Genomic DNA, 25,992 nt, shown 5'->3' on the forward strand with positions numbered 1-25,992 from the left:
TGTTTCCTGACCTAAAGGACATTCGGACCTGGTCCCTCCTAGCCTTTGAGGTGCATGTTGCTTGCTGGGCTCCCAAGGTGTTGCAGGCCATGTGGGGTGACTGACAAAGTGTCTGCGTTATCTCTTCTGGGGGCTGGATGGGGCTCTATTTTGTGAAGCAGAAGTGACCCAAATCATCTGAAGGTCCTTAATTCCATGAATAAAGCTCTATTCAGAAGGAGATTATCATGTAAAGGAGAGGAGCGTCATGTTTGGAGAACGAGTGACCGTGGCAATTATGAGTGCAGGAAATCATTGAGTTTTGCATCTGGGTCCTTCAGGAGGCTGGCTTTGTCATACGATCACCCTGCCGGTGGGCAATATGAGAGGCACGTGCTGTGACGCCACCTGAGGGCTAATGAATGTGGACACGAGAATCCCTGGTCAAGGACACTGGCTCTCACTAGAGAACCGCTGTGGGGACCGTCCAGGAGAGAGGCAAACGACCGGTTTGAAGCTCTTCCTGTATTTATTGCCTTTGGAGAATGAAATCCACACGTCTTTTGTACAGTGGTTGATTTGAGTGATAATCGACATGGTGAAGAGACGCGGTAACCTTTTTTATTTTAACATCTTTATTGGAGTCTAATTGCTTTACAATGGTGTGTTCGTTTCTGCTGTATAACAAAGTGCATCAGCTGTACATATACATATATCCCCATAAGAGAGGGTAACTTTCTAAACGGCGTAAGAGATGAGCAAGGGTAAGCAACTTGGACAAAATGGCGGCAGGTACACAGGGGCTAGTGGTGCGTGTCTTCAGCAGCTAGCTAAGCAGTCTTTTTCCAAGACCCTCACCTTTTGCCGTACAGAGGCCCTCTCACTGGCTGAGAGCAAAGAGCAGCACCCTGACCATTCGTTCCTCGGTCTCTCGCCTGACCAAGGGGGGCCAATTAGGTCCAGTTGTGATGGAAGTGGGAGGGGAGTTTTTCTCTATGCGTTTGACCCTTGGAGCGACTCCATCTGTGTCAGAGGCCAGAGGGCTGGAGAGTGGCAGCTACACTCTACCTCATCTGGCCACAGCCAGCCCTGTGTGCGGTGACTATTCTATTCCTTTGCCTGATACCCTAAGGTCCTGCAGATCTACGGGGCTGACAATGCCCTCATGCCTCCCCCAGATATAGAACTTGACTCCATTGATCACTTCAGAAGGTGGATGTTTGGTGGTCGGGGGAAGAAAGATAAAATATAAACACTAGCTATTAGTCCAATGTCTGTTTTGCTTTAAAAGTTAGTATTTCTATTGGTAAAGGGTGGCAAATGCCAGCCTCACCACCCACCTCCAAGGCCTGTCTTTTTCTCACTGTGGGATACAATGAAGTAATTCATAAGAGGCATTGCAGATAAATACTGAAATCTCATTTATCAGGGTTCTTCCAGGGCTCCCAGCTAGTTTAAAATCTAACAAGCTTGCTAAATGTTAGGGCCCCGAAAGTACCCTAAGACATATTCATCAACTTCCAGAGATTAAAATCAGTGCGCTTTAGAAAGAAAGAAAAAAAAAAGAACCAGAAAATGCCAGCTGCCTTTGCAAACAGCGCATTGGAAAAGGAACATAATTGCGTCCTTTCCCTCTATATCCAGGAACTTCGACCGCTACTGTGCTACATCAGGTATGTAATGAAAGACAAATGACAAGAAATCTAAACAGAAGAGGCGAGCTGAAGTAACTGTAGTTTTTTATGTTTGGGAGAGGCTGAGAGAGAAAAGGAGCATTGTATCTCGGATTAACAGAACTGCAGGATTTCATTAATGACGGCCCAGCTTTTTAGCAAAAGGAAGATAGTTAGGGCAGTAAAAGAGAACATGACTACAATGTGCTCTGCTAATTGGAAATGTATATTATTTTCAGGCGATGTGTGTGTGGGGAGGGGGACTGGGGAGGATGAGAAGAGACCCGTATTGAGAGGCTGGCAGGGAAGAACTGGATGTAGGGCGCCCCAGGTTGGGCTGTACCAACGGGGCAGTTAAGGGGCCCTTTCTTGCAGATATGAACGCCAGTGCCCAGAGCCCTCCCTCCCCCATTCCCTTTTAATTCAGTGGCTACGTAGGGGCTTCTTTGATGGCAGCTTTGAAGTTGGTGGCTTTGAGATTACTCTTCCTCTGTGACCTTGACCACCAGCCATGAGGTTAAGGGGGGAAGGGGAGGGGAGGAGGAAGGCGCTAGGGTTGGAAAACGGAAAGGAAGGAGAGGGGAGGGGAGGCAAGGCCGCCCTAAGACATTTCTGCAGCATTCCACGATGTTTCTGATCACTCTGCAAAGTTGAAATATGATTGCAGCCTTTGCACCGGGAAGGAAAGAAACCATTTAAATGAAAAAGTAGCTGCCTTAGCAGGTCAAGCACATAGTTACATTAATGTCGTGTAGAACAATAAATCAACTTCGATCTCCAATTGAAAAAATGCTAATTTAGCTCAGCGATTCACTGATTGTACTTTCCTCTGATAGAAATCTTTTCTTTTATTTAATGCGAAGCCTTGATTTGACAGCCTCCTCTAATGGTGCTTGCAGACTCTCAGCATTTCAGTGGAATTCTGATCATGGTTTTAATATTCCGTGCAGCTCTGCCCCCTCTGATTTCACGCTCACACATTAACGAGAGCTGACACTGGAGATTAGACTCAGACAGCTGGAATGCCAGGTCTTTGTTGCAGCGTGGACAGGAGCCAACGTCGTTCAACCACAGCCAAGAGGGACCTGGGAAAGTCTTCTTAAGAAGGAGGGGAAGGCGGGGTGGGGGGCTTGTGGGAGGGTGGGAGAGGGGGATGGAGGCCCAAAAGAGAGGCAAGGTAGTTTCTGAAGGGCCTAGGAAAAGACATATTTGCAGAAAGCCCTTTTGTCTCTGAAATGCACATTTGAATCCATTTTGATTTATTTCGAGGAAGTGGATCATTACAGGGAAATCCCAAATTGGTTGCAGTGTTTTTCTGTAAACTCTGAAAACACAAGTGTGATGCATGGGATAGAAATGGCTCCCTGCTTCAGCTGCTCACTAGCTTGTCTAAGAAACAATGGTGATTACGAGCCGGAGGAAGAGTGCTTACATAAGGAAATGTGTTCCCCCTTTGCCTTAAAAAAAAAAAAAAAAAATCACTTAGTTCCAGGTGAATAGATGGGGAAATAAAACTAGATTTATGAGCCCAGGCTGCCTGCTCAACTAGTGACTACCCAGGCAAGAAAGGAAGTCTCGTAGCCTAACTGCCTTGATCCTAATAAATGGTTTCCTGATACCAGAAATCAAATAAAGATCCCTAGTTTCATCTAAACCATGAAGCAGCTTGTGCTCAGATAGTGTCCACGTTGCAGAGGAAAAGGCAGGGTGCTGCCTGAAACAGTGGCACAACTTTCTCCAAAAGCAAATGACAGATGATCAAAGTTGCAAAGATAGCACATTAATACTATGTCAAAAAAAAAAAAACTGTTTCTTCTCCCGGGGGAAACCAATTGAGTAGAAATAACAAATGTCCTTCTTGCTAACTGTATCATTAATAATAATCATACTTTGCATTTTTTTTTTTTTTTTGCGGTACACGGGCCTCTCACTGTTGTGGCCTCTCCCGTTGCGGAGCACAGGCTCCGGACGCGCAGGCTCAGCGGCCATGGCTCACGGGCCCAGCCGCTCCGCGGCATGTGGGATCTTCCCGGACCGGGGCACGAACCCGTGTACCCTGCATCGGCAGGCGGACTCTCAACCACTGCACCACCAGGGAAGCCCCCATACTTTGCATTTTTATGGGATACCAGGATTCTAGAGTCCTTTATAAATATGCATAGGGGAAGGCTGAAGAAGGGAGGTGAATGTACCCATTCCCAATGTTTGGATGAGGGGACTGAGGACCAGGGCCCTGCAGGGGCTTACTGGGAATGAAATAGCAAACAATTACAAAGCCTGCTGCAGCTGGCAGGAAGCCATCCAGGCACTTTCTCTGACACCCACTGCTCTTTGCTATGAGCGTGGCTTTAGTTTGGGGATGAGATGAGCTGGACCATCTTGTATCACTTTGGCCTATTGTTCTTTTTGCCCTTCTGCCTGGTCTTGGTTGGATCACCGCCACTGACATAGGTTTATTCATTCAACCAGTATTTACTGAGCCCTGAACTAGGCAACATTTTGATTAAAGAGAAGTATGAGTTAGGATGAAGCTATGTATTACATGCATCCCTAATATTTTAATAAAAATGCAGAGGCCATGTCACAGTGGTTAAGAGCAGAGCTTATAACACAGCACGTATCCGAGTAATTAAGAACAAGTCAGACAAATTTGTACATGAATCTCAGGTTTTCTCTACTGGCTTCGTGACCTTTAGGAAGGTCACTTCTCTCTAAACCTAAGTTGTCTTGTCTATAAAATGGGGATTAAAGTGAAAGAACCCTTAGCTCCAGTGCCTGACCCATAGTAAGCGCTCAATAAATGCTAGCTATCGCTGTTGCTGTTGTTCGTTTCATATCGTTGTTGGGAGGATTCAATGAGAACACACACGTACACACACACATGCATTGCTCAGTCATAATAAACGCTCAATAAGTTCTGCGTATTTTCATGGCGCACATTAGAATAGACAATCCTTATTGCCTTCAAAGTACTCTCCTTGATAGCTGTATGTTTATTTCCAAGATAATGAGAAATTGCTCAAGGCATTTTGGGAACTCTTCTTTAGAATCGTGTGTGGACACTCTCGGTGCTCTCTCTTAAATATCTTCAAATGTAGCACATCTTCATCTTCAGAAGGTGGATTTGTTGTGGGAAGCTACTAAAAAAGTTGCCCTGAAGCTGTGTCCCGTGAATATCGTGGGCAATCAAGCTGGGAGAACATTGTTTTGGAAATAACGTGCCTATAAAGGAATTAGATTGGTTTTCGTGTATGGCATCTAAACTGAATCTGACCACAATTCCAAAAGAGGCCAAGAAGCGTCTGGAGCAAATGCAGCCATTTAAAAGTATACATGTAGCCTCCCAAGGAGAGGACTCAGAAGGGATCGCAGATCGTGATACTTTGTGGGGAAGAGAGTAAAACATTATCTCATGGTCACATTTTATAACAGCCTTCCCTGAAATAGCTGATGGTGCCCGGCAGAAGAGAAGGACGTGCCCATGAGTTCTTCAGACGATGCAAAATCTGAGGTTCATGTCTCTCGACTTGTGGCCCTTTTAGCTTATGTACAGCTTTAGTCCAGGGTCAATTTCCTCATTTATTCAGAATTGATTAGGCACCTACTGGGCTTCTGGCTAGGTACTAAGGGTTAAAGTTTACTAAATCAAGATCCCTACCTCAAGGGTCTCACAGTCTAATAGGGAAAGTGAACAAATAGTTGCAACACAGAGAGGTGAGCGCTGTCATAGAGGGACACGTCAGGCGTGGGTAGAACGTGGAGGGCCTTGTATATACATCATGCTCAGTGTGTGGATGTATCTTAGAGGTGACTGGGAGCCACTGATGGTTAAAGCTAGGAAGGAACGTGCTCCCATTTCCCTTTCCCTTTTGTTCTATCTATCCTTATCCCGATTCCCGGCCTCCATGTCTTAAGAACTGACCCAATCTTAGACTACCTATCTTAGCCCTGAGCACAGCTGAAACATCATTGTGCTTCTTCTTGATCTTTCTCCCTTACTAAGGGGCTCTTTGGCAGAGAGAGAGGGGAAATCTTTCCTGAGTCCTGCTTCCAGGAAGATTTAGGATGTGTGATTTATTATAATTTCAGTTGTAAAAGGTTTGGGTTTGGCTTAAAGAGTTGTTGTGTTTTTTGTTATTATTTTTCAACTTATAAAGTCTGAGTCTGTTCCAAGGGCTGTAAACCATGGCAGCTTCCAGTGGTCCCAGGTAGCATCCCCCATAGTCACATTACTTACAATTGGTAATAAATGGCTTTGACCAAAGGGGAGAGTAGATTAGCTGAACAGAATGCTTAAGTGCCAAAAGATGGGGCAGACTGCTTCTGGTGGTTAGATATCATTGATCATATCAGTAGCAATACTGCATATATAGGATATGCTGGAAGTCAAGGAGCCTGGGGTGGTTTTATTTCTACCTCATTGCTTTGCCTCCGTAACACAGAGGCAGGAGTACCACTTGTGCCAACACACTGTCATTGAAAAAGATCCATTTGTTCAGTGTGTGCAATTATCCTGACTCCGTGTGTTCACGGTCAGAGCACCTAGAAGTATCTAAATGAGATGTAGGAGACTGCAACTGTCTCCTGGGATCTGAATTGTCTAGTGGCTTCGGCGTGTTTGAACCATTCTGAATGGTCATGATAATAGCATCTCTTAGAAGACTGACTCTCAACCTCAGTATTGTACCACACACGAGTTTCAGGTGGGTTATAAGCATAGCACTTGTGGATAATTTGCTCAAGTTTGTAGGAAATTTAATTGGAAAATATCTAAGGAGGTTATCTCTAGAATGCCGCCTCATCATGTCCCTTCTAGTATGCTTTCTGAAATGGAAGAGAAAAGTGTGGTTATAGGGAATTAGAGAATCTCTGAATAGCCCCCAAAGAGAGTGCCATATATGCTAATATATGTCGATGTCATGTGTGTCCCAATGGAAAAAAGGTTGAGAACTACTATGCTGGAAAATGACATTTGGTGTAAACACAGGCACATCATGTATGCAATTCAAATGGAGTTTACTCATTGTGAGATGAGAAAAGACTACATAATGATGATGTCTTTCAGTAACTGGGTTTCAAGGTGTATTTTCTGAGACCGTTATCTGCTGTAGGATCCAGAAGAACAGGGTACATGCCAAGTAGTCTATTTGTCCCATTATTGTGTAATCCTTAGTTATCCTAATTAGGCCTGCAGATTTTCCCAGTGCTTCTGCTTGTCTCTGAGCAGTTCCTGGGATTATGAGGGACTATAGTAGAGGTTATGGAGGTCATGAGTATAGGGAATCAAAATTTGTTGAACATCTACTATGTGTTGGTAGTATATATATTAAATACATATATAATGTAATCCTCACAGTCCTACAAGGTTTTATACCCATTTCACAAATAAGGTTTCTGAGACACTAAGAAACCTACATAACGGGGCTCTAAAGTCAAATCCTAGAACTAACAGGAATAATTTGAATCCAGATCTTTCTGAAACTCCAAATCCTTGCTTCTTTTCTGAGCGTGTGCCTCTCACAGGGTTGCTGGGCATGGGAGGGCGCACACATCCTCATTGGTTCCCTTGTAGGACATGAGGGTAGGATTGGGCCCAGTATAAAGTTCAAAGGCTTGGGATCAATTTCAATAATTAGGGCCAAGTAGGGCTCATCCATGACAGCATCTAACGGAATACATAGGTCGAACCATGTGAGAGTGCCAATACTTGACCATTTTTTGTCTATAAAAAAGGAAACTTTATATGATTCAACCTAATAAAAGTAGTATCAGCAGTGCTAAGCACACTTAATATGTTTGTCTCACACACAAGATTGAAATAAAAATCTGGCTATTAAAATGGAGACAGAAAAGGGCCATTCACTTTGGCTCCCAAAGTTATATATCTGTAGCTCCAAGTCAACTGAATGCGGTAGCCCTGCTTGAGACTTGTGACATCTGCAGAAGCAAGCCTCCTACAGTGAGAAAGAGGGGAGAGGTGAACTCTACCCTTCTCATGTCATCACAGGCTCTAGGATATGAGGTGTAGTCCCTCACATCCTTTCTAGGATGCTTTCTGAAGTGGGAGACAAAAGTGTGGTTAGAAAAGTGTGCAACTAAAATCACCTGCCTGGCTCTCCAGCCCTGTGTCCCTGTATACTTCAAGGAAGGCTAGTGACTCACTGTTATGGACTGAATTATGTCCCTCAAAAAGATATGTCCCCAATACTGCAGAATGTGACCTTATTTGGAAATAGGGCTGCTGCAGATCTAATTAGTTAGGGTGAAGTCAGACTGGAGTAGAGTGGGCCCTTTATCCAATATGGCTGGTGTCCTTCAAAAGAGAAGAGACACCCAGGGAGAAGATGTGACAACACTGAGGTATCCGCAAGCCAAGGATTGCAGACAAACACCAGGAACCAGGAGAGGCAAGGAAGGAGTGTCCCCTACAAATTTCAGAGGAAGTGTGGTCCTGCTGATACCTTGAATTTGGACGTCTAACCTCTAGAGCTGTGAGACCATAAATCTCTCGTTAAGTCCTCCAGTTTCTGGAATTCTGTTGTGGCAGCCCTAGCAAACTGTGACACTCACCTGTTAGACTGTCTATGTATCTCCTTCTGCTGCTGTCAGTCAAGATGATTAAGAAAATAAAATTATTATATAAAAAGATAAATCCTAGATTTCAGAAAACAGGGCTCACTAGAGTTATTTCTAGACTGTTCTAAAGGGTTTCTTTTTTTTCCTGAACCTTAAGTTTGAGGGCTACATATGCAGACTGGTGTCTTAGCAGGAGGTTTTCATTCCATTTATGACAGTCAACCTACGTGTTAAATTTACTCTGAGCCTAAGTCATGGCCTAATGAATTCTGAACAAATGTGCTGCTTTCCCACTGAATGACAAGGTAAGGAAAGTCAATGAGGTCTTCTCTGGCAACTGCGATTGGCCTTCACACCATCAGCAATTAATTTATGTTAAATTGAAAATGTTATTGGGGAGGCACACTATTTTCTGCTGTTATCATCATTGGCAACTAATCCAGGATTCACTCATCAGGTCAGTCAATCATTAGCTGGACCCAGACCCAAGATGGTCACAAACAGACTCACCCAGTATTTATTGAGTATCTGCCATATATAGACACTGGTCCAGAGACTTTGACTGAATGATTTCATTGACTCTGTACCACAATTCCAACACATAGTTATCTCCATTAAAACATGACAAAAATAAGACTCAAAGAGGTGAAATGACCTGCCCAGAGTCACACCACTAGTAAGAGCGAAACGGTGAGCTTTGGACACAAAGATCAGACATGGGCATGGCAGAGGGAACAGCTCCCAAGAAGTACCTCACCGGGATGGTTTGAGAAAATCAAGGAGCATGGAGAATACTGGGGACCAGGAAGTGGTACTCAAAACCACTGGGCATGAGGGAGGAGGTCTAGAGTAGACCCCTCCCCCGGACTGCCATAGCTGTGGTCATCAGAGATCTGAACTTGGAGGCAGAAGGTCTGCTGTTCAGCTCTACCATTTACAGGCCTTCTGTCCATGAGCTAGAAACTGAATTTCTGGCCTCCCTGGCCTCATTGTTTTAAACTGCAAGATGGGAACAACTGTACCTTTGTTCTTGGGGTGTTCTGAGGTTTGCCCACGATAACACACATACAAATATATAGCAGTTGTTAGGTAATCAGTAAAATTTAGCTTTCTGTCCCCTTCCCCAATTACATCCTGGGCTGGCCCAGAGCTAAAGTCAGGTCTTTCTGAGAAACCCTATGATGCAATGTGCTATTACAAGCTTGATTTTTCAAAGACAGCCATTTTGTTTTCTTTTTTTAAATGATAAATAAAATATTCTCAAAGAAAATCATTCATTTAGTCATCAGATATTGTTTCTACAGATACCAAAATTCTACATATACCAAGCATGGCTGGATCAGACACAAGGAATTCGAAGATACTGCCTGCCCTGAGAAACAGTCTTTATCCCTTCACTGAAGCACTATAAGGATTTATAGTTTTTAATAGTCTTTCCTGATATATATCTCTATGCATACATAATCATAGGGAAGGTATGTTTTTGTTTCAATTGTTTCTTAACATTATTTTCTGAATACCTTACCTGTGTGGGGAAAGTCATGCTTCAGCCTCAGGGCCTTTGCACTTCCCCCGTATATCCTCATGGCTTGCTGCTTAACTTTCCTCAGGTCTCTAATCAAATGTCACTTTATCAGACACCTTATCAGAGAGGCTGCCCTGACCACTTATCTAAAATACTCTCTTACTACCCCTTGTCTTTCTCTTCCCTTACTGTTGCAAATTGACCCTTAGATTGTTCATTACCTAATATTATCTCATAGGTATGTTTACTTATTTATGTATCATCTCCCATATCCAGCCCCTTGCCCTGGCCGCTAGAATGTAATCAGCATGAGGGGCAGGGCTGCATTTTGTTCTGACGTATCCCTAAGACCTACAACAGTGACAGGCCTATTGTAAGTACTCAAGAGAAGTTCCATGTTCAACATTTCTACTGACTATATAATAAATCACATATTTTCCCTTGTGTTTCCAGAGCCACAAAAATTTGCTAATGAGCCTCCCCCAGCTTTATTCACTTTACACTTCCCTCACTATGCAGTAAACATATGGGCAAATTTTATGTTTATGTATTTTGGTAAGGATTGCTCTGTCTTCCCTCCCCACCCTCGAGCCCCTGCCCTGCTCCCAGAGTGTGTGCCCCTGTATCCCTGAGAGCAGACATGTCCCATAGCATCTCCTGGAGGATGGCCTCTGTTTCTCTCCATCTAGAGCTCCAGGTCCAGAATGCATACACGAGGGATCTAAAGCCAATTTTTCTGACTGGCTTGTATCTGCAGTGCTCCCAAATTCCTCACTAATAGCTATAAATGTACAAAGGAAGGAAGAGTGAAAAATTTGATGTGCAATGAATCAAAATTGACCTGGCCTACATTTTGGCATCCTTTCTGACACCCACCTGAGACCTCCCACCTTGCTATCATTATCTCTCATTAGAAATGACTCAGGAAGCCCAAGGTAAGCGGTTCTAGGATGCTGACTGGATTTGTGGGGCTGTTGATAACAAGCCACATTTCTCTCTCTCCCTCTCCCTCCCTCTCTGACTGGCTGTGTAGCAGGACCTTTGGGGAGAAATGTTTAGTGGTTAGCAAGAAAGTAATTAGGTCCAGAATTGCACATCAGCAACATTTCTCTATTTTCAAAAGGCCAGCACTGAGGATTTTACCATTTATACCTCGGTGCTAAGTTAGATCAGGTATCTTAGCTTCTTAGTTTCAGAGTTTGTTATTGTTTATTTTTGTTTGTTTGTTTTTTTATATATGTAATTCAAGGTTCTTTCATACTACCAGGACACTACTGGAGGCAGTCACTGTTCTTAGTTCCATTCCTCTCCTTTCAGGAATTTTCTATGTATAAATAAGCATGTATGTACACTATTCTTTTTTCCCCTCTGCAAATGGATGCATACACACTATTCCACACATCGCTTTTTGCTCTGCAATTTGTCTTACGGATCTTTCTTCAATATACACAAAGAGATGACCCCACTTTAAAACCACTACCTAGTATCCACTTCCATGAATGTATCATATTTTATTTTACCAAGCCCCTATCAAGGAATATTTAATTCGTTCCCATTTTTTTGCAATTACAAACAATGTAATAAATCATGTCACACATGTGCAAGTATATCACCAGGAAAAATTTATAGAGGTGGAATTTCTAGGTCAAAGGATGTGGACTGTTTACATTTTGACAGATCATTACAGACGCCCCTCTGTAGACAATCTGACAACAAACCCTCCCATACAATTTGGGCAAACACACAAGACCGACTCCTTCCTCGCATTCTCACCAGCCTTTTCATCTTTGACAGTCTAATTGGCAAACATATTATTTCATGGTTTCTACTTGCATTTCTCATGTGTTTAAACACTATTCATATTTCTGTGGATTGTCAGTTCATGACTTTAGTCTAATACTGTTCTGGGTTATTGGTCATAGGACTTTTAACAAGGAAGTCTGTATGTATTAAAGAGATAAGCCCTTTGGAATATGGGAATGTTTTCCCCTGGTTTGTCAATCTTTAAATTTTATTTATATTTCATTTACCATGCCAAAAAGTGGAGTTAGATGTAACACTTCTCCATTCTGAGACTTTAAAACATTTTTTATTTTATATTGGAGCATAGATGATTAACAATGTTGTGTTAGTTTCAGGTGTACAGCAAAGTGATTCAGTAATTTGTCAAGCAGCAAGAGATAACTAATACATGTATCTTCCCGAACTGTCTTACTGTCATAGTTTTTTCAATTGATCCTTTTATGTTACTTAAGGATTGCAATATTGTCTGCAGGTAATGATAATGGTGTGATTTTTTAAAAATCACTTTATTGTTTCCCCATCAAGCCTGATGCCAGATTTACGAATTCATGAATTTAAAAATTTTTAAATTCATGAATTTTATTATGCTAAGGAAATCTATTCATTTATTCCCATTTTATTAAGTGTTTTAAAAATCAATAATGATGTTGAACTTTGTCAATTTCCTTTACAATACTTAAGAGTATTATCTTATGATTTTTAGGCTGAATTGTATTGAACAGGGTTGCATTTTTGCATTAATATTCATAAGTGAGAGTGATCTTATTTTGCTATCTATTGCTTGTGAAATAGTGGCTAAGTCTGAAGTTACTGTCACCTCCTTGATGTTTCTGTAATCCATAGAAGCGGAAGCTTTTCTCACTTTTTCTATGTCCTGCAGCAGTATAAATCAGCGTAGGCAAATTTTTCCATAAAGGGCCCGATAAGTATATTATGCTTTGTGGGCTGGATGGCCTCAGTCCCCAAATACTCAACTTACCAGTGTAGTGGGAAAGCATATACAAATGTGTGTGACTGTATTCCAATAAAACTTTATTTATGAAATGAAGAGGGGGTTGGATTTGGCCCACGGACCATAGTTTGCCAAACCTTGGTATAAATCAGTCTTCTCGAACTTTAACGTGCATGAAATCTCCAAGGAACCTTGTTAAAACCACATTTTCCTTCAGCAGGTTTGCAGTGGAACCTGAGAGTGCAGGTCTCACTGGCTCCCAGGGGATGCCCATATGCTGGTCCTCAATCACTGAATCACAGGCTTTAAATAACGCTGAAACCGTCTGTTTTTAAAACAGTTTGGTCGAATTCACTTGTGAAAATATCTAGGCCTAAGTTCTTTCAAATTTGTCTGTATTTTATTAATACTGGTAGTTTTAAACTTTTGGCCTCTTCAGGGGTTCGTTCTTGCAATTTATGGTTTCCCAGAAAAGTATCCATTTCAACTAGTTCATATTTGTCCGCAAACAGCTGAGCAAAGTCGTTTTGAAAGATTATTTTCTTCTCTATTTGTGGTTATTTCTTTTTTCTTATTTCTTCTTTCAGATACCTGTGCTTTGATCAGCTAATGTTTTATCTATTTTATTTTACTTTTTTAAAGGTCTATTTTTGAAAAATTAAAATATAGTTGGTTTACAATATTATATTAGTTTCAGGTGTACAACATAGTGATTCAATGTTTTTTTATAGATTATACTCCATTTAAAGTTACTAAAAAATATTAGCTATATCCCCTGTGCTGTACAATATATCCCTGTATCTTATTTTATACATAGTAGTTTATACCTCTTAATCCCCTACCCCTATCTTGCCCCTTCCCCTATTATTTCAGAAAGATACATGCACCCCAATGTTCATACCAACATTATGTACAATAGCCAAGATATGGAAGCAACCTAAGTGTCCATGAACAGACAAGTGGATAAAGAAGATGTGAAATATTACTCAGCCATCAACAAGAATGAAATTTTGCCATTTGCAACAACATGGATGGACCTGCAGGGTAATATGTTTAGTGAAATGCCAGATGGAGAAAGACAAATACTGTATGTTAAAGGTCTTGAGTATATTTATTTATTCTACCCTGTCTGGTTTTCCTTTTTAATTTCTGCTTTTATTTTTGTTTTCTTCTGGATTACTTATTTCCCCTGACTTCTTGAGTTTCATACTTAATTCAATCTTTAAAAATCTTTCTTTTATTAATGTAAACAATATTAAACCATGACTACTTCACTGAACTTCGCTCTAACTGTATCACATAGAGTTTGGTATTATTATTTTCTACATAGGTATCAATTCTTACCTTGATTTCCTCCTTGACTCAAGAATTATTTAAAGTTTCTAAATTTCCTAGATGGTAGGTTTCTTTTCTCCTAGTTTTAATTTTATTACATTTTGATCAAAGAATGTTGTCTGTAATATCCTCTCTTGATCTATCATTAACTCAGAGAGGCCTAATAAGTCCCTTTCTACTGATAAGTTTCTAGTAATTTCTGTGGACTTTGCTTCCTGAATTGTGAAGCTGCATTATTTAGTGCACAGAGAGTCAGGAGAATTCTTCATTGTGGATTGTAGCTCTTGATGTGTCCTCTTCAGTGTGTTTAGAGCTTTTCAGGTAATGGTTAGTGTATGGCCATTTCCCTTATCCTAGTCTTTCTTAGCTTTCCTTAGCTGTATCTATTTTTGATGAGGCTTACCTATAGGCCTTGGGGAATTCTGGCTTCTGAAGGAAGTGAATCAAGATCCCTAGCTCTGGCGGATGTTTGCCAACTTGATCTGACTCCTGGTGTGGCAAGGCAGTCTAAGTATTTCTTAATATCCACTCCCTACTCCCCAACCTCAGTCATCCCCATTGGCCCAGACTATACAACTGTCCTTCTGCCTCAATTTCCCTTCCAACCTCAGCTCAAAGTCTGACCATGCCTCACACCACATCTGCTTGGCTAGAGCCCCTGGGTCTTCACAGCTTGCTGCATTGGCCTGGCCTGTTGGACTGACCTCCTGCAATAACATTGCCAACAAAACTTTGAGAAGTACCTCAATTTCTTCTCGAGCTTGTCCTGCCTGTTAAGATGGACCACTCCCTCTCCTCAGTGTGATACCTGCATGACACACACCTGAGCTGTCCATTCCCTCTGAATACAACAGACCCACCACTTGCTCTTTCTGGGGCTAGCTGTGGCAGCCAGGCCACCTCACCAGGTCCTGGAGCTTCTCTTCACCTTTCTTATCCACATTGTTTGAGCTTCTCACTTCATGACAGCAGCTGTCTCCAGAGGAAAATCTAAGTGATAGGGATATCTAAGTGATTATCCCTTTCCTAGATGTTGATTAAAAACTCTTGTATCTGGCAAATATATTCTGGGGATATTGTTTCTTATACTTTCCTACAAAATTCACCTGTCACAGTAAAATCTTCTCATATGACCTGTAGGAGACTGTTGCCATTAGCCTTAGTAAAGTAGGTCTTTTTGACTCTTCAATTAATTATAATCTCTACTTCTATCTTAATCATAACCTTATTTATCTCTCCTCAAAGAGCAAAAGAGACTAGCAAAGTATTAATTTCCCTCCCCAAAATAACAAAATTGCAACAATGATAATAATAATGGCTAACACTCTCTGAACACTTTATTGTGTAGTTTCTATGTAGATACGGAGATCTCAGTTAATTCTCACTGCAATTTTATCATGTAAATGATGTAACTGTTATTATTATTATCATTATCATCCTCATCATCATCATCTTCATTTTATAGATTAGGAAACTTAAATAAATTGAGTAAGAAATTTAAGGTTATATAAGTTCAAAGTGGTGCTACAGAAAGGATACCAGGTCTGTGTAACTCCAAAGACTACACCTTTAGCCATTATACTATGTTGTTTACCAGTCAATTTTCCCCAAAGCCAAGCAGATTATATATGTTTTATTGATTAATAAGTTTATGCTCTATGATGGATTCCATATCATGATTAGCAAAATTTACTGGTCTTTTTCCCAGGTTATATTCCAAGAATCAAAGTAACAATTTATCAGTCATAGGGCACAGCAGATGTTTTAAATAACCATTTTATACACTTATTCTTGAATTTTTAAAAAGCCCTTCAATTAATATAATTGTATTAATTCATGTTCAGAAGATCTTATAGACTCAACATTATTTCATCTATTACCTTTAATTACTGCTCTTAAATGACAGTGAGTTAGAATAAGTTATGCTAGCTGCTATAATAAATAACCTTCCAAACTCCAAAGGTTTAAAAAATAAAAATTTAGTTTTGCTCATGTGGATTCAAATCAGATGTGCTTGTCAGGCAAACTTCCAATCTCTCATTTAGGGACCTGGGCCCCTTTCTCTTATGGCTCCATCCTCTACTAAGACCTTGAATCACCTCCAATCAGCACTTCCATTCAGTAGAGAAAAAAGGGTGTGGAAGAAGTTTTTTATGGGGCAGGCCTAGAAAGGGAGGATATCTCTTCTGTACATTTCATTGGCCAGAACTCAGACTCACAACCCCAAGTACCTATAAAGGGGGTTAAGAAATGTAGCCTGTAGCTCTGTGCCCAGAGGGAAAAGGAAATCTGTTCTATGCACACAGCAGGCTCAACCAGACAGTCTGAGATCTCACTAACTTATTTGGAACGGATAAAATAGAATCCATTCAGATTTTATTGTCTACTTTCCATCCAAGATCTTTGCATGACCACCAATTCAATTTCTTAATTGAATTCTTCTTTTAAATGCGTGAGCTGGTTTTAAAGATGTGTTTATACCTTCTTTGATTCTCTTTTGCTTAAGAGGTCGACCTTCCTTCCCCTCCCCCTGAGTGTAGGCTGCACTTAGTGACTCACTTCTGGTGAGTCAAACAGAGTAGAAATCATGAGATGTCACTTCTAATATTAGGTTATAAAAAGATTGTGGATTCTGTCTTGGGTGCACTTCCAAACACCCCCAACCCTCCCTTTGAGTCACTTGTTCTGAGAGGAGTCAGCTGCCCTGTCCTGAGCAGCAATGGTGTGAGGACACTCGGGCAGCCTATAGAGAACTGTGAGGGCTGCCAGCAAGCATGAGAGTGATGTGAGAAGTGGATCCTTCCCCACTCGAGCTTAGAGTTAACTGCGACCCCAGCCAATACCAGGACTTCAACTCACAAGAGACTCACAGCTAAGTTGCTCCTGGATTTCTGAACTACATCAACTGTGAGATAATGTCTACTGTTTTAAGCTTCTGAGTTTGGAATAACTTGTGACATGCAATAGATGACTAACATAATGCAGTTTTAAAACTTGTATTTTAGCTCCTTCTATGCTGTCATGTGGGTTTACAGACATTCTTCCACAGAGAGTATAATGATACTTAAACTTTACTGTTATTTATGTGAAAATCTCTCAGAGCTGATGCTCACTATTGGCTCCGGGATTATGTAATCTGTCCTGGGATCCACGTGTTAGCGCACCTGCCGGATGTATGCGGAGAATGTTTCTCTGCCTGCTGTGTGCATAGCCTGCTCTCTCTCTCAGAAAGGTGTGCCACGCTGGAGAAGAGTGGTGTTGATTTTCACCTTTGAGCATGTTATTCTCTGGGATTTCATCACACACTTAGGGAACTCCAATCTCTTCTACTTTGGTTTTACCGTGTCTCCCATGACCCCATAGAGCCCAATTCATTCATCCTCCTGATTAAGGAGAATCACAAATATGAGAGAATCCATTCTGATTCTCGCCTTTGGGTATGGGGGAAACTGCCATTTTTCTATCACATTCTGTTAGCGAGCAGTTTGTTTCAGTTCTCACATTTAGGCTTCATATCAGTCATGGGAGGCCCATATTCATTGCATCTGTTTTATAGATGCAGCAAGGTAGAGAGCTCTGATGTGGGGCAGGCAGAATGTGATTGCAAGTCTATGACTCCAAATCTCATGCTTTATCATGAAACCTTCTAGGGCTTGATAGGCATATGCCTCCCTTTGCTTATAGGGACAGAAGTTATTATATACTCTATACCAGAATTTTCCTATCAAAACTCAAATGGTTACATCTGTATGTAGAGCTTAAACTTCTGTAAACCCACTGATGGAATCCAGGCAGGGGCTGAACAACTTGAACTTGGTCTTTTCTTTTTTAAAATATAAATTACCCTCTAAATTTTTACTTATGAGTCTCTTAGGGTTTTTGCCTTAAAAGAGATCTCAAAGATGATAGAATATACCTCCTTTAGTTTACAGATACATTTATTACTTGGCCTCGCTTCTGGAATTAAAAAGTCATCTCTTTCTTCCTCAGCCCAAGTAGACCCCAGCTACTCTGGAAAGGGAGCTGGGGGCCAGACATGGGCTGTAGGGAGAGCCAAATGCAGCTGTCTGTAGAAGTGCATGCTGCATTTCACTTCTTAAAGTCCTTCTGGTCTCAAAATGACAGTGTCCAAATACTACTCTTGGTTATAGGATACCACAGCTCATACTCAATGCATATTCTCAATTTCCACTGGCATTAGAAGGGCACGTGACTACCCAGTCAACAGGAGAGAATTCCATGATGAGGTGTGCAAGAGCCACATGAAGACAGCTCAGTACAGCTCACTGGCTCCTCATTCTGTGAATGAACTTGAGCTTGGGCACACACCCCATGCTTGGAGACAGGGCATTAACACATCAGCTCTAAATACTCATTTGCATGCAGAATACACTTAGAATGATTTTTAGCTGAGAATCAAAAGAACCAATACATATTTAATGATGCTCAATAGCACTAAATATATTAGTACTGATCTCTGAAGAAAACACCTATTGACTCAGATTTCCAGTCCCTTGACTTGTATTGTCTACCAACTCCAGCAGGTTTCCTTGCCCTATGTAATGGCTAGCTCCAAAATCTTCAGCTCAGGATAAGACCCCGAAGTACCTCTTCTTAAATGAGCATTCTGTTGAAGTCAGAAAATGCTGGAAAAGCCCAAAGCAGAAATAGGGACTAAGACGGCCTTCTGCCTTGAATGGAGCTATCAGGCCTGGGAAGCAACAATTTTCAGCCTCTGTACTAGATGCTGGGCCATGCCTGCAGGGGGTTTGCTGTGTGCAGGGCATTGTGTTGGAATTCCATGAGCGGCATTCTGAAGAAGGACTGAAAGGAGGAACTGTGGGGTGATTGCCCTAGTTGACCACAGGGAATTAGGTGGATGACTCAATAATTTTTCTTTTCTGGGTATGGTGGGATGAACTGAACACAATTCCTAATGCCTCAGGAACTCTGCCCTGGCACCCAAGCTAGGTGAGCTGATGCATAAACCCATTAGCCAGAGTGGTAATGTGAATATCCTCTGAGGTCTTTAGAAATTGTTTTCGAATTTTAATATTATTATGACATGTTCCCATTCCCTTTGCTTGTTTCTAATCTGCTCTGATTCTGAGTTTCTGCCAGACTCAGATGCCTTCTCTGACAAAATCTGACTTCTGTGGCAGCCACAGTGACATGCTGCTCAGACCTGCCTTTAAGAGAACCACTGTGAGGACAGCATCTGCCTGACAACCTCCAGATGCTGCACCTTTGGATCCTTTGCAGTGTTGGTGCCAAGGCCACAGTCTCTACGGGGTGCTCCCAGCCAGTGACTGATCACGGGAGGTGACAGAGAAGGGCTGTTCCTGCCCAGTGCAGTTCTCCACTAGTGAACCTGTGGTCAGGTCTCCCATCAGCTTGCTTGAGACGTTCTCTGTGCTCTGCTACCACCTGAGAGCCTCACTACCCCACCCTCCTTTCTTCTCTTTCTCCTTTCACAGGTGTCAGACCAGCATCGCCATCTGAACCCTTTCCCTGCTTACTCGTGCTGCCTTATCATGTACAGGTGCTTCTTCCAAAAAATCTCTAGCAGGTTTAATTCTGTTTGGCATCTGCTTCTCAGGGGCCTATGCTGGTACAGCTCCCTTTTCTGACCCCTGCTCTCAGCATCCTTGCTTGCTTTCTCAGGCATTTGAGCCTCACCTCTCTCTAACCCACCTTGGTCTAACCATCCCTGTGGCTAATGCTTTCAGCTTGTCTTCTCCATTCCAGCTCCAGGCCTTCAGAACTCCATACCGACTGGCAAGACAGTCCAACCCCCGTTGGTAAAAGAAACAAATACCGAAGGAATCAGGAATAACAGAAATACTAGTAGCCTCTCCTAATGCCAGTGTCACCAGTGTGCAAGAGTGGATGCACAGTCATTTGCCATTACCCTCATGGAATATACATTATGTTTCAGAGTATATGTTTCAGAATATAGAATGTTTTAAATTTTAGAAAAGAGGTTATATTGAATATTATGTAATATACCCGGGGGTCTGTGGCAGCAAAAGCAGTAATATTTCTCCACCAAAATGCATAAATATTCACACTAAGGTGGATAAACCAAGTAAAAAAACAATTTTTAAAAGATAAAAAAATACAAGATTAACTTAAGGTCTATTTAGGTTGAGTTTTGCAGTGAAATAAGTTATTTTTGAAAATTTTGCTTTTCAGAGCTTTCATACTTCTGAATAGAAAGACGGCAGACTGTGGACGTCATGTAGTTAAAAAAAAAAACTCCCACTTATTAAGCACCTGCTTTGTGTCAAGCATTGTACTGAGCCAGAGTACTCTACAGGCATGATTTTATTCAACCTTCACCTCAGTATTGTGAATAGTCATTTTAGCTCCATTTTACAGGTGATGAAACTGAATCTCAAGTAACTTGTCCAAGGCCACACAAATAGCAAGCACCTAAGCTGAGATTTGAACCCTAAGGAATAGACCTCCAAAATTATTGGTCTTAACCCCTTTGCCACATTGCCTGTCCCTGGAAGTATCATTTAGCCCTACTACCCAATAAGACATGATGTAATAAGCCTAGCCTAGAAGTCAGGAGGCCTGGGAATTAGCACAGATTTCATTCTCTGTAGTTTGTCCTCGTTGAGACTCCATTTCCTTATATAAAATTGGGGTCAGCAATACCTAACTTGCAGGGTGGTTTTAATAAGGATCAGAGGATAAACTAGGTGTGGAAACATTCTGTGATCACACTGCAAAGTGCCAAAGAAGATGATACTGTGATGGTGGTGATGATGATATAAAACATTATTATTGCTTATGCTTCAGAAAACTCTTAGGGCTATAAATAATTGTTCCCTTGACAAAGAACTGGGTGGATACTTCATCTTCATTGAGCAGCCCTGCACTTGAGTACCAAGGAAAAGTTGGGACCTTGAGATGATCTAGGAAAATGGGCCTATTTGCAATAGCTGCACTATACCATTTGAATTTAGGAAGGAATAGCTATCTGTTCTGCACTGTAATTTCTTCTCTAAAGATTCCATTTCTATGTTCAAATAAATAATTATGCATACACACACACACACATACACACACACACACACAGCAGGAAAGAGACCTCCAACTTGAGTGGCTCTGGTGCTTACAAGTGAAGTAATTCCCTCTGGAACAAAACTGTTGACAGCTCTTTATCATTGTGACTTTCCTTCAACACGTCTGGTTTTTTCTTTATTTCTCATTAACACTGCCACACTGTCCATTTCATTAGTCTCTTTGGGCCAAGGATGGGTGGCTGCTGAATAAGGCAGGAAAACAAGAAATGGTTCCAAGGTGGGTATGGTGGGTGGCACAGAACACAAGACAGAGTCCTTGCTGGAGAATGTGGAGCTGCGTGTAGAGAGAGAGGCTGCGTGACTTCATGAATGCAGAGTGTTAGGCTGGAGTCCACATTTTTAATTTCAGGTCAAACTGGAAAGATAAACAAGAGGCACAGAATAATTGATATAGAGGTGGTCATAGATTGAAGTCTGTGTGGAAGATTCTAAGTCACATGAGAAGGCACAGACAGAGTCTAAATCCAAGACACAGCAGGTGGTGGGTGGGGACTTAACCACAAAGAGGAGAGGAAGAGAAAATACAGGTGTAGCGATGGGAAACAGCATCCCTGGATCTTGGATATCAAGGAAGGGTCATGTAGCCCTATATATTGACTTGCTGATGTGAAGCATGGAAGTTAGTGTGACCTAGTTGAAATTCAGCTCTGCCTCTTAAACATGTGACACTGAGTGAGCTACCCAACTATCAAAATTTCAGTGTATTCAACTCAAAAATGGGGATAATTCCTATACTGTAGGGTTATTGTGAGATGTTTAAAATATTTAAAGATGTGCCTAGAACATGGCACAGACTTTATACACGTTGACAGTGATAATGAAGTGTCACCATAATCTTTGTTTTCTGAGGAAAGAGACAGTCTGCCTTCAGCTCTAGTTTCAGGTCCTCTGAAAGTGGATCCTGGAGAGAGTCAGTGGCTTCTGGAAATCCCTTGCATTGTGTTATACTAAATCCAGAACTGATAGATTATTTTATTTTACATCTGAAGACAATTTGGTTGGTTCAGTTATTGGAAATAAGGAAAACAAAAAAACCCCAACAACGCATGAAGAATCCTCTCAAAACCACACAAGAAATGGATGCAGTTGTCTTTTTACTACTTTCCTCTACCCCACAAACCTTAATCCAAGAGAATGACAAGGAGTGAAACACATTTGAATCTCATCTATTAGTCTTTCTTTGGGCCACATATGAGTGACCACGTGTCAGATCAACACTTTTCCCACCCATCTTTCCCCACAGAATGCTCTGTGTAAGAGAACGACAAGAGTCTTCCTTCTGGGCAAGTGCTTTGATGAGAGCAGTTACTCTACCATCCCAGTCAACTACTCTATTGGGCAAAGGAGCTAAAGAGAAGAGAAGACACTTAGCAGCAGAAAGGACAAGAGCCTGGGTGTGTCCAGCAAGTATTTAGTGTGAGCCACAGTGAGCTAGGTACCTTGGCATGAATGCCTCTGGTTGCCAAGCATGAGAGCAAAAACTCCTCAAACCTGCTGGTACCAGCTGATACAGACCACTTGTTCTATCACTTACTTGCTTGTGATCTTGGAGATGCTCCTTTACTTCCAACTGAGTTTTAGTTTCCTTACCTATAAAATGGGATATTTCCATGTCCTGGCTATTGTAAATAGAGCTGCAATGAACATTGTGGTACATGATTCTCTCTTTTTTTTTTTTTTTTTTGTGATACACGGGCCTCTCACTGTTGTGGCCTCTCCCATTGAGGAGCACAGGCTCCGCACGCGCAGGCTCAGCGGCCATGGCTCACGGGCCCAGCCGCTCCACGGCATGTGGGATCTTCCCGGACCGGGGCACGAACCCGTGTCCCCTGCATTGGCAGGTGGACTCTCAACCACTGCGCCACCAGGGAAGCCCCATGATTCTTTTTGAATTATGGTTTTCTCAGGGTATATGCCCAGTAGTGGGATTGCTGGGTCATATGATAGCTCTATTTTTAGTTTTTTAAGGAACCTCCATACTGTTCTCTATAGTGGCTGTATCAATTTACATTCCCACCAACAGTGCAAGAGGGTTCCCTTTTCTCCACACCCTCTCCAGCATTTATTGTTTGTAGAGTTTTGAGGATGGCCATTCTGATTGGTGTGAGGTGATACCTCATTGTAGTTTTGATTTGCATTTCTCTAATGATTAGTGATGTTGAGCATCCTTTCATGTGCTTGTTGGCAATCTGTATATCTTCTTTGGAGAAATGTCTATATAGGTCTTCTGCCCATTTTTGGATTGGGTTGTTTGCTTTTTTGATATTGAGCTGCATGAGCTGCTTGTAAATTTTGGAATTAATCCTTTGTCAGTTGATTGATTTGCAAATATTTTCTCCCATTCTGAGGGTTGTCTTTTCGTCTTGTTTATGTTTTCCTTTGCTGTGCTAAAGCTTTTAAGTTTCATTAGGTCCCATTTGTTTATTTTTGTTTTTATTTCCATTTCTCTAAGTGTCCATCGACAGATGAATGGATAAAGATGTGGCACATATATACAATGGAATATTACTCAGCCATAAAAAGAAACGAAATTGAGTTATTTGTAGTGAGGTAGATGGACCTAGAGTCTGTCATACAGAGTGAAGTAAATCAGAAAGAGAAAAACAAATACCATATGCTAACACATATATATGGAATCTAAAAAAAAAAAAAAGGTTCTGAAGAACCTAGGGGCAGGAAAGATATAAAGATGCAGATGTAGAGAATGGACTTGAGGACACAGGGAGGGGGAAAGGTAAGCTGGGACGAAGTGAGAGAGTGGCATGGACATATATACACTACCAAATGTAAAATAGATAGCTAGTGGGAAGCAGCCACATAGCACAGGGAGATCAGCTTGGTGCTTTGTGACCACCTAGAGGGGTGGGATAGGGAGGGTGGGAGGGAGACACAAGAAGGAGGAGATATGGGGATATATGTATATGTATAGTTGATTCACTTTGTTATAAAGCAGAAACTAACACACCATTGTAAAGCAATTATACTCCAATAAAGATGTTAAAATAAATAAATAAAATGGGATATTGACAAATATTTCATCCATTTATTTTTGATGGCGATTAAAGGCGACGTTATCAATAAAGCAACCAGCATAGCAACTGGCATAAGATATATAATGTATGTGAGCTGCTGAAGTGCTAACATATATGTGGCGGTGATGGGAGCAGCAGTAATGGTGGCAGTGGTGGAAGTAATAACACCGATGGCAAGAGTAGTATGAACTGCAGAGAGAGATTTGGAAACCACCTAAATGTCTTTGCTCTTTCTAGCAGAAGGGTTGACTCAGACATCTGTACTTAGGAAACTAGACTACTGCTTTACAGATGACATTTCTGCAACAATTTCCTTTTATTTCCCTTTAGCATTTAGTAAAGTTCTATTTGAAAACTGGAAACTATTGCAGCTGTTTCAAGAGTTTGGAGGAGGAGAAGCAAGAAGGGGAGGCTGTTCTCTCCTCAGTCAGAGGCTAAAGCCAGAGCAATAAATACTAAAATTGGTAGCAGGAGCCCAAGGAGAAGACAAAACTGCACCTTCCCAGCTGGCAATCCCCCAACTCAGGCTCTTCAGTGACTCCATGAGGACTTCAGGATAAAACTCATGCTCCTATGCATGGTGAGTACAAGCATCTTCACCAACTGGCCTTGCCTACCTCTTAAATTCCAACCCGCAGTGTCTTCCACCCTCTGCTCCTATAGGACACGGTGCTGTTTCAGACCTTGGTGCCTATTCATGCAGCATCTTGGGCCTGTGCACATGATGAGCACCAGCTCATCTTTTAAGATGTGTCTCGTGCCACCTATTTTTGAAGACTTCCTGAACTTATCTCCCTTCAATGATACTGACCATCTCCTACTTGGTGTCCCAAATTTCCAATGTTTCTATTAGCATCTGGAAAGTTTTATGCAATTTTTGTCTCTTCCTATGAAATTCCTTGAAGTCAGAGACTATGTCTTATTTATGTTTGTGTCCCTGACAAATAAAAGGGACATAATTAATGCTTTTTGGATGAACGATGAAAGGAAGGGAGGGATGGATAGATGGATGAATAAATAAATGAATAAATGGGTGAGTGAATGGGTAGTGAGTGAAGACACAAGTGAAAAGATCCTCCCGAAATACCCTACAGGGGGACTGGCAGAGTTTTGTCAATACCTCCCACCCCCCCAACTCCAGCTCTTCACTGCTCAGAACTTGGAAGTTCCTGAATTTTATTTCCATGTGTCTTATTCTTTATTGGGAAGTCAGGATAAGGTACAGGTATAAGAAATTGGTGATGTGTGGTTCATATATACAATGGAATATTACTCAGCCATAAAAAGAGAAAGAAATAGTGCCACTTGCAGCAACATGGATGGACCTAGAGACTGCCATACTGAGTGAAGTAAGTCAGACCAAGAAAGACCAATATCATATAATAATGTGGAATCTAAAAATAGGGTACAAATGAACTTATCTATAAAACAGAAATTGAGTCACAGAGGTAGAAAACAAACCTATGGTTACCAGGGCATAAGCGGGGGACGGATTGATTCAGAGAGTGGGATTGACATATACACACTACTACATGTAAAGTAGATAGCTAATGAGGACCTACTGTATAGCACAGGGAACTCTACTCAATACTCTGTAATGGCCTGCATGGGAAAAGAATCTAAAAAAGAGTGGATATATGTATATGTATAACTGATTCACTTTGCTGTACACCTGAAACTAACACAACCTTGTAAATCAACTATACTCCAATAAAAATTTAAGAAAAAGAAATACACAGAAATTGGTGATGATTTGGGTTTTAATCATGCTGATCTGAGATGCTAAGACATCCATGTGGAAATGTCTAGAAGGTAAATAAGAATATGGGGTGAATGCTCAGATGAGAGGCCAAACAGAAAGTATAGATTTGAGAGTCATGTGAAGCAGTGATGGTTAAAGCCAGGGGTAAGGATAAGACTGCTGAGGGGATAAAGGGGGTGTGGTGGAGGAAGATCAGGGCTACTTGGGTAACATGGGGGAAACAGCAAATTGGAAAAAGGAGTCAACAAAAGAGTAGGA

At 41.5% G+C, this 25,992-nt stretch overlaps 1 long non-coding RNA gene across 1 annotated transcript; it reads left to right on the plus strand.

Annotated features, from left to right (window-relative positions):
• The first annotated feature begins 1,153 nt into the window (after positions 1 to 1,153).
• LOC137230974 (uncharacterized) lies at positions 1,154 to 25,698 on the plus strand. Its single transcript, XR_010946324.1, has 3 exons — positions 1,154 to 1,652; positions 24,303 to 24,552; positions 24,636 to 25,698. It is a non-coding gene; the product is annotated as an uncharacterized lncRNA (long non-coding RNA).
• The last annotated feature ends 294 nt before the right edge of the window (positions 25,699 to 25,992 follow it).

Source organism: Pseudorca crassidens, chromosome 9, assembly GCF_039906515.1.
Source record: "Pseudorca crassidens isolate mPseCra1 chromosome 9, mPseCra1.hap1, whole genome shotgun sequence".
Taxonomy (NCBI): Eukaryota; Metazoa; Chordata; class Mammalia; order Artiodactyla; family Delphinidae; genus Pseudorca; species Pseudorca crassidens.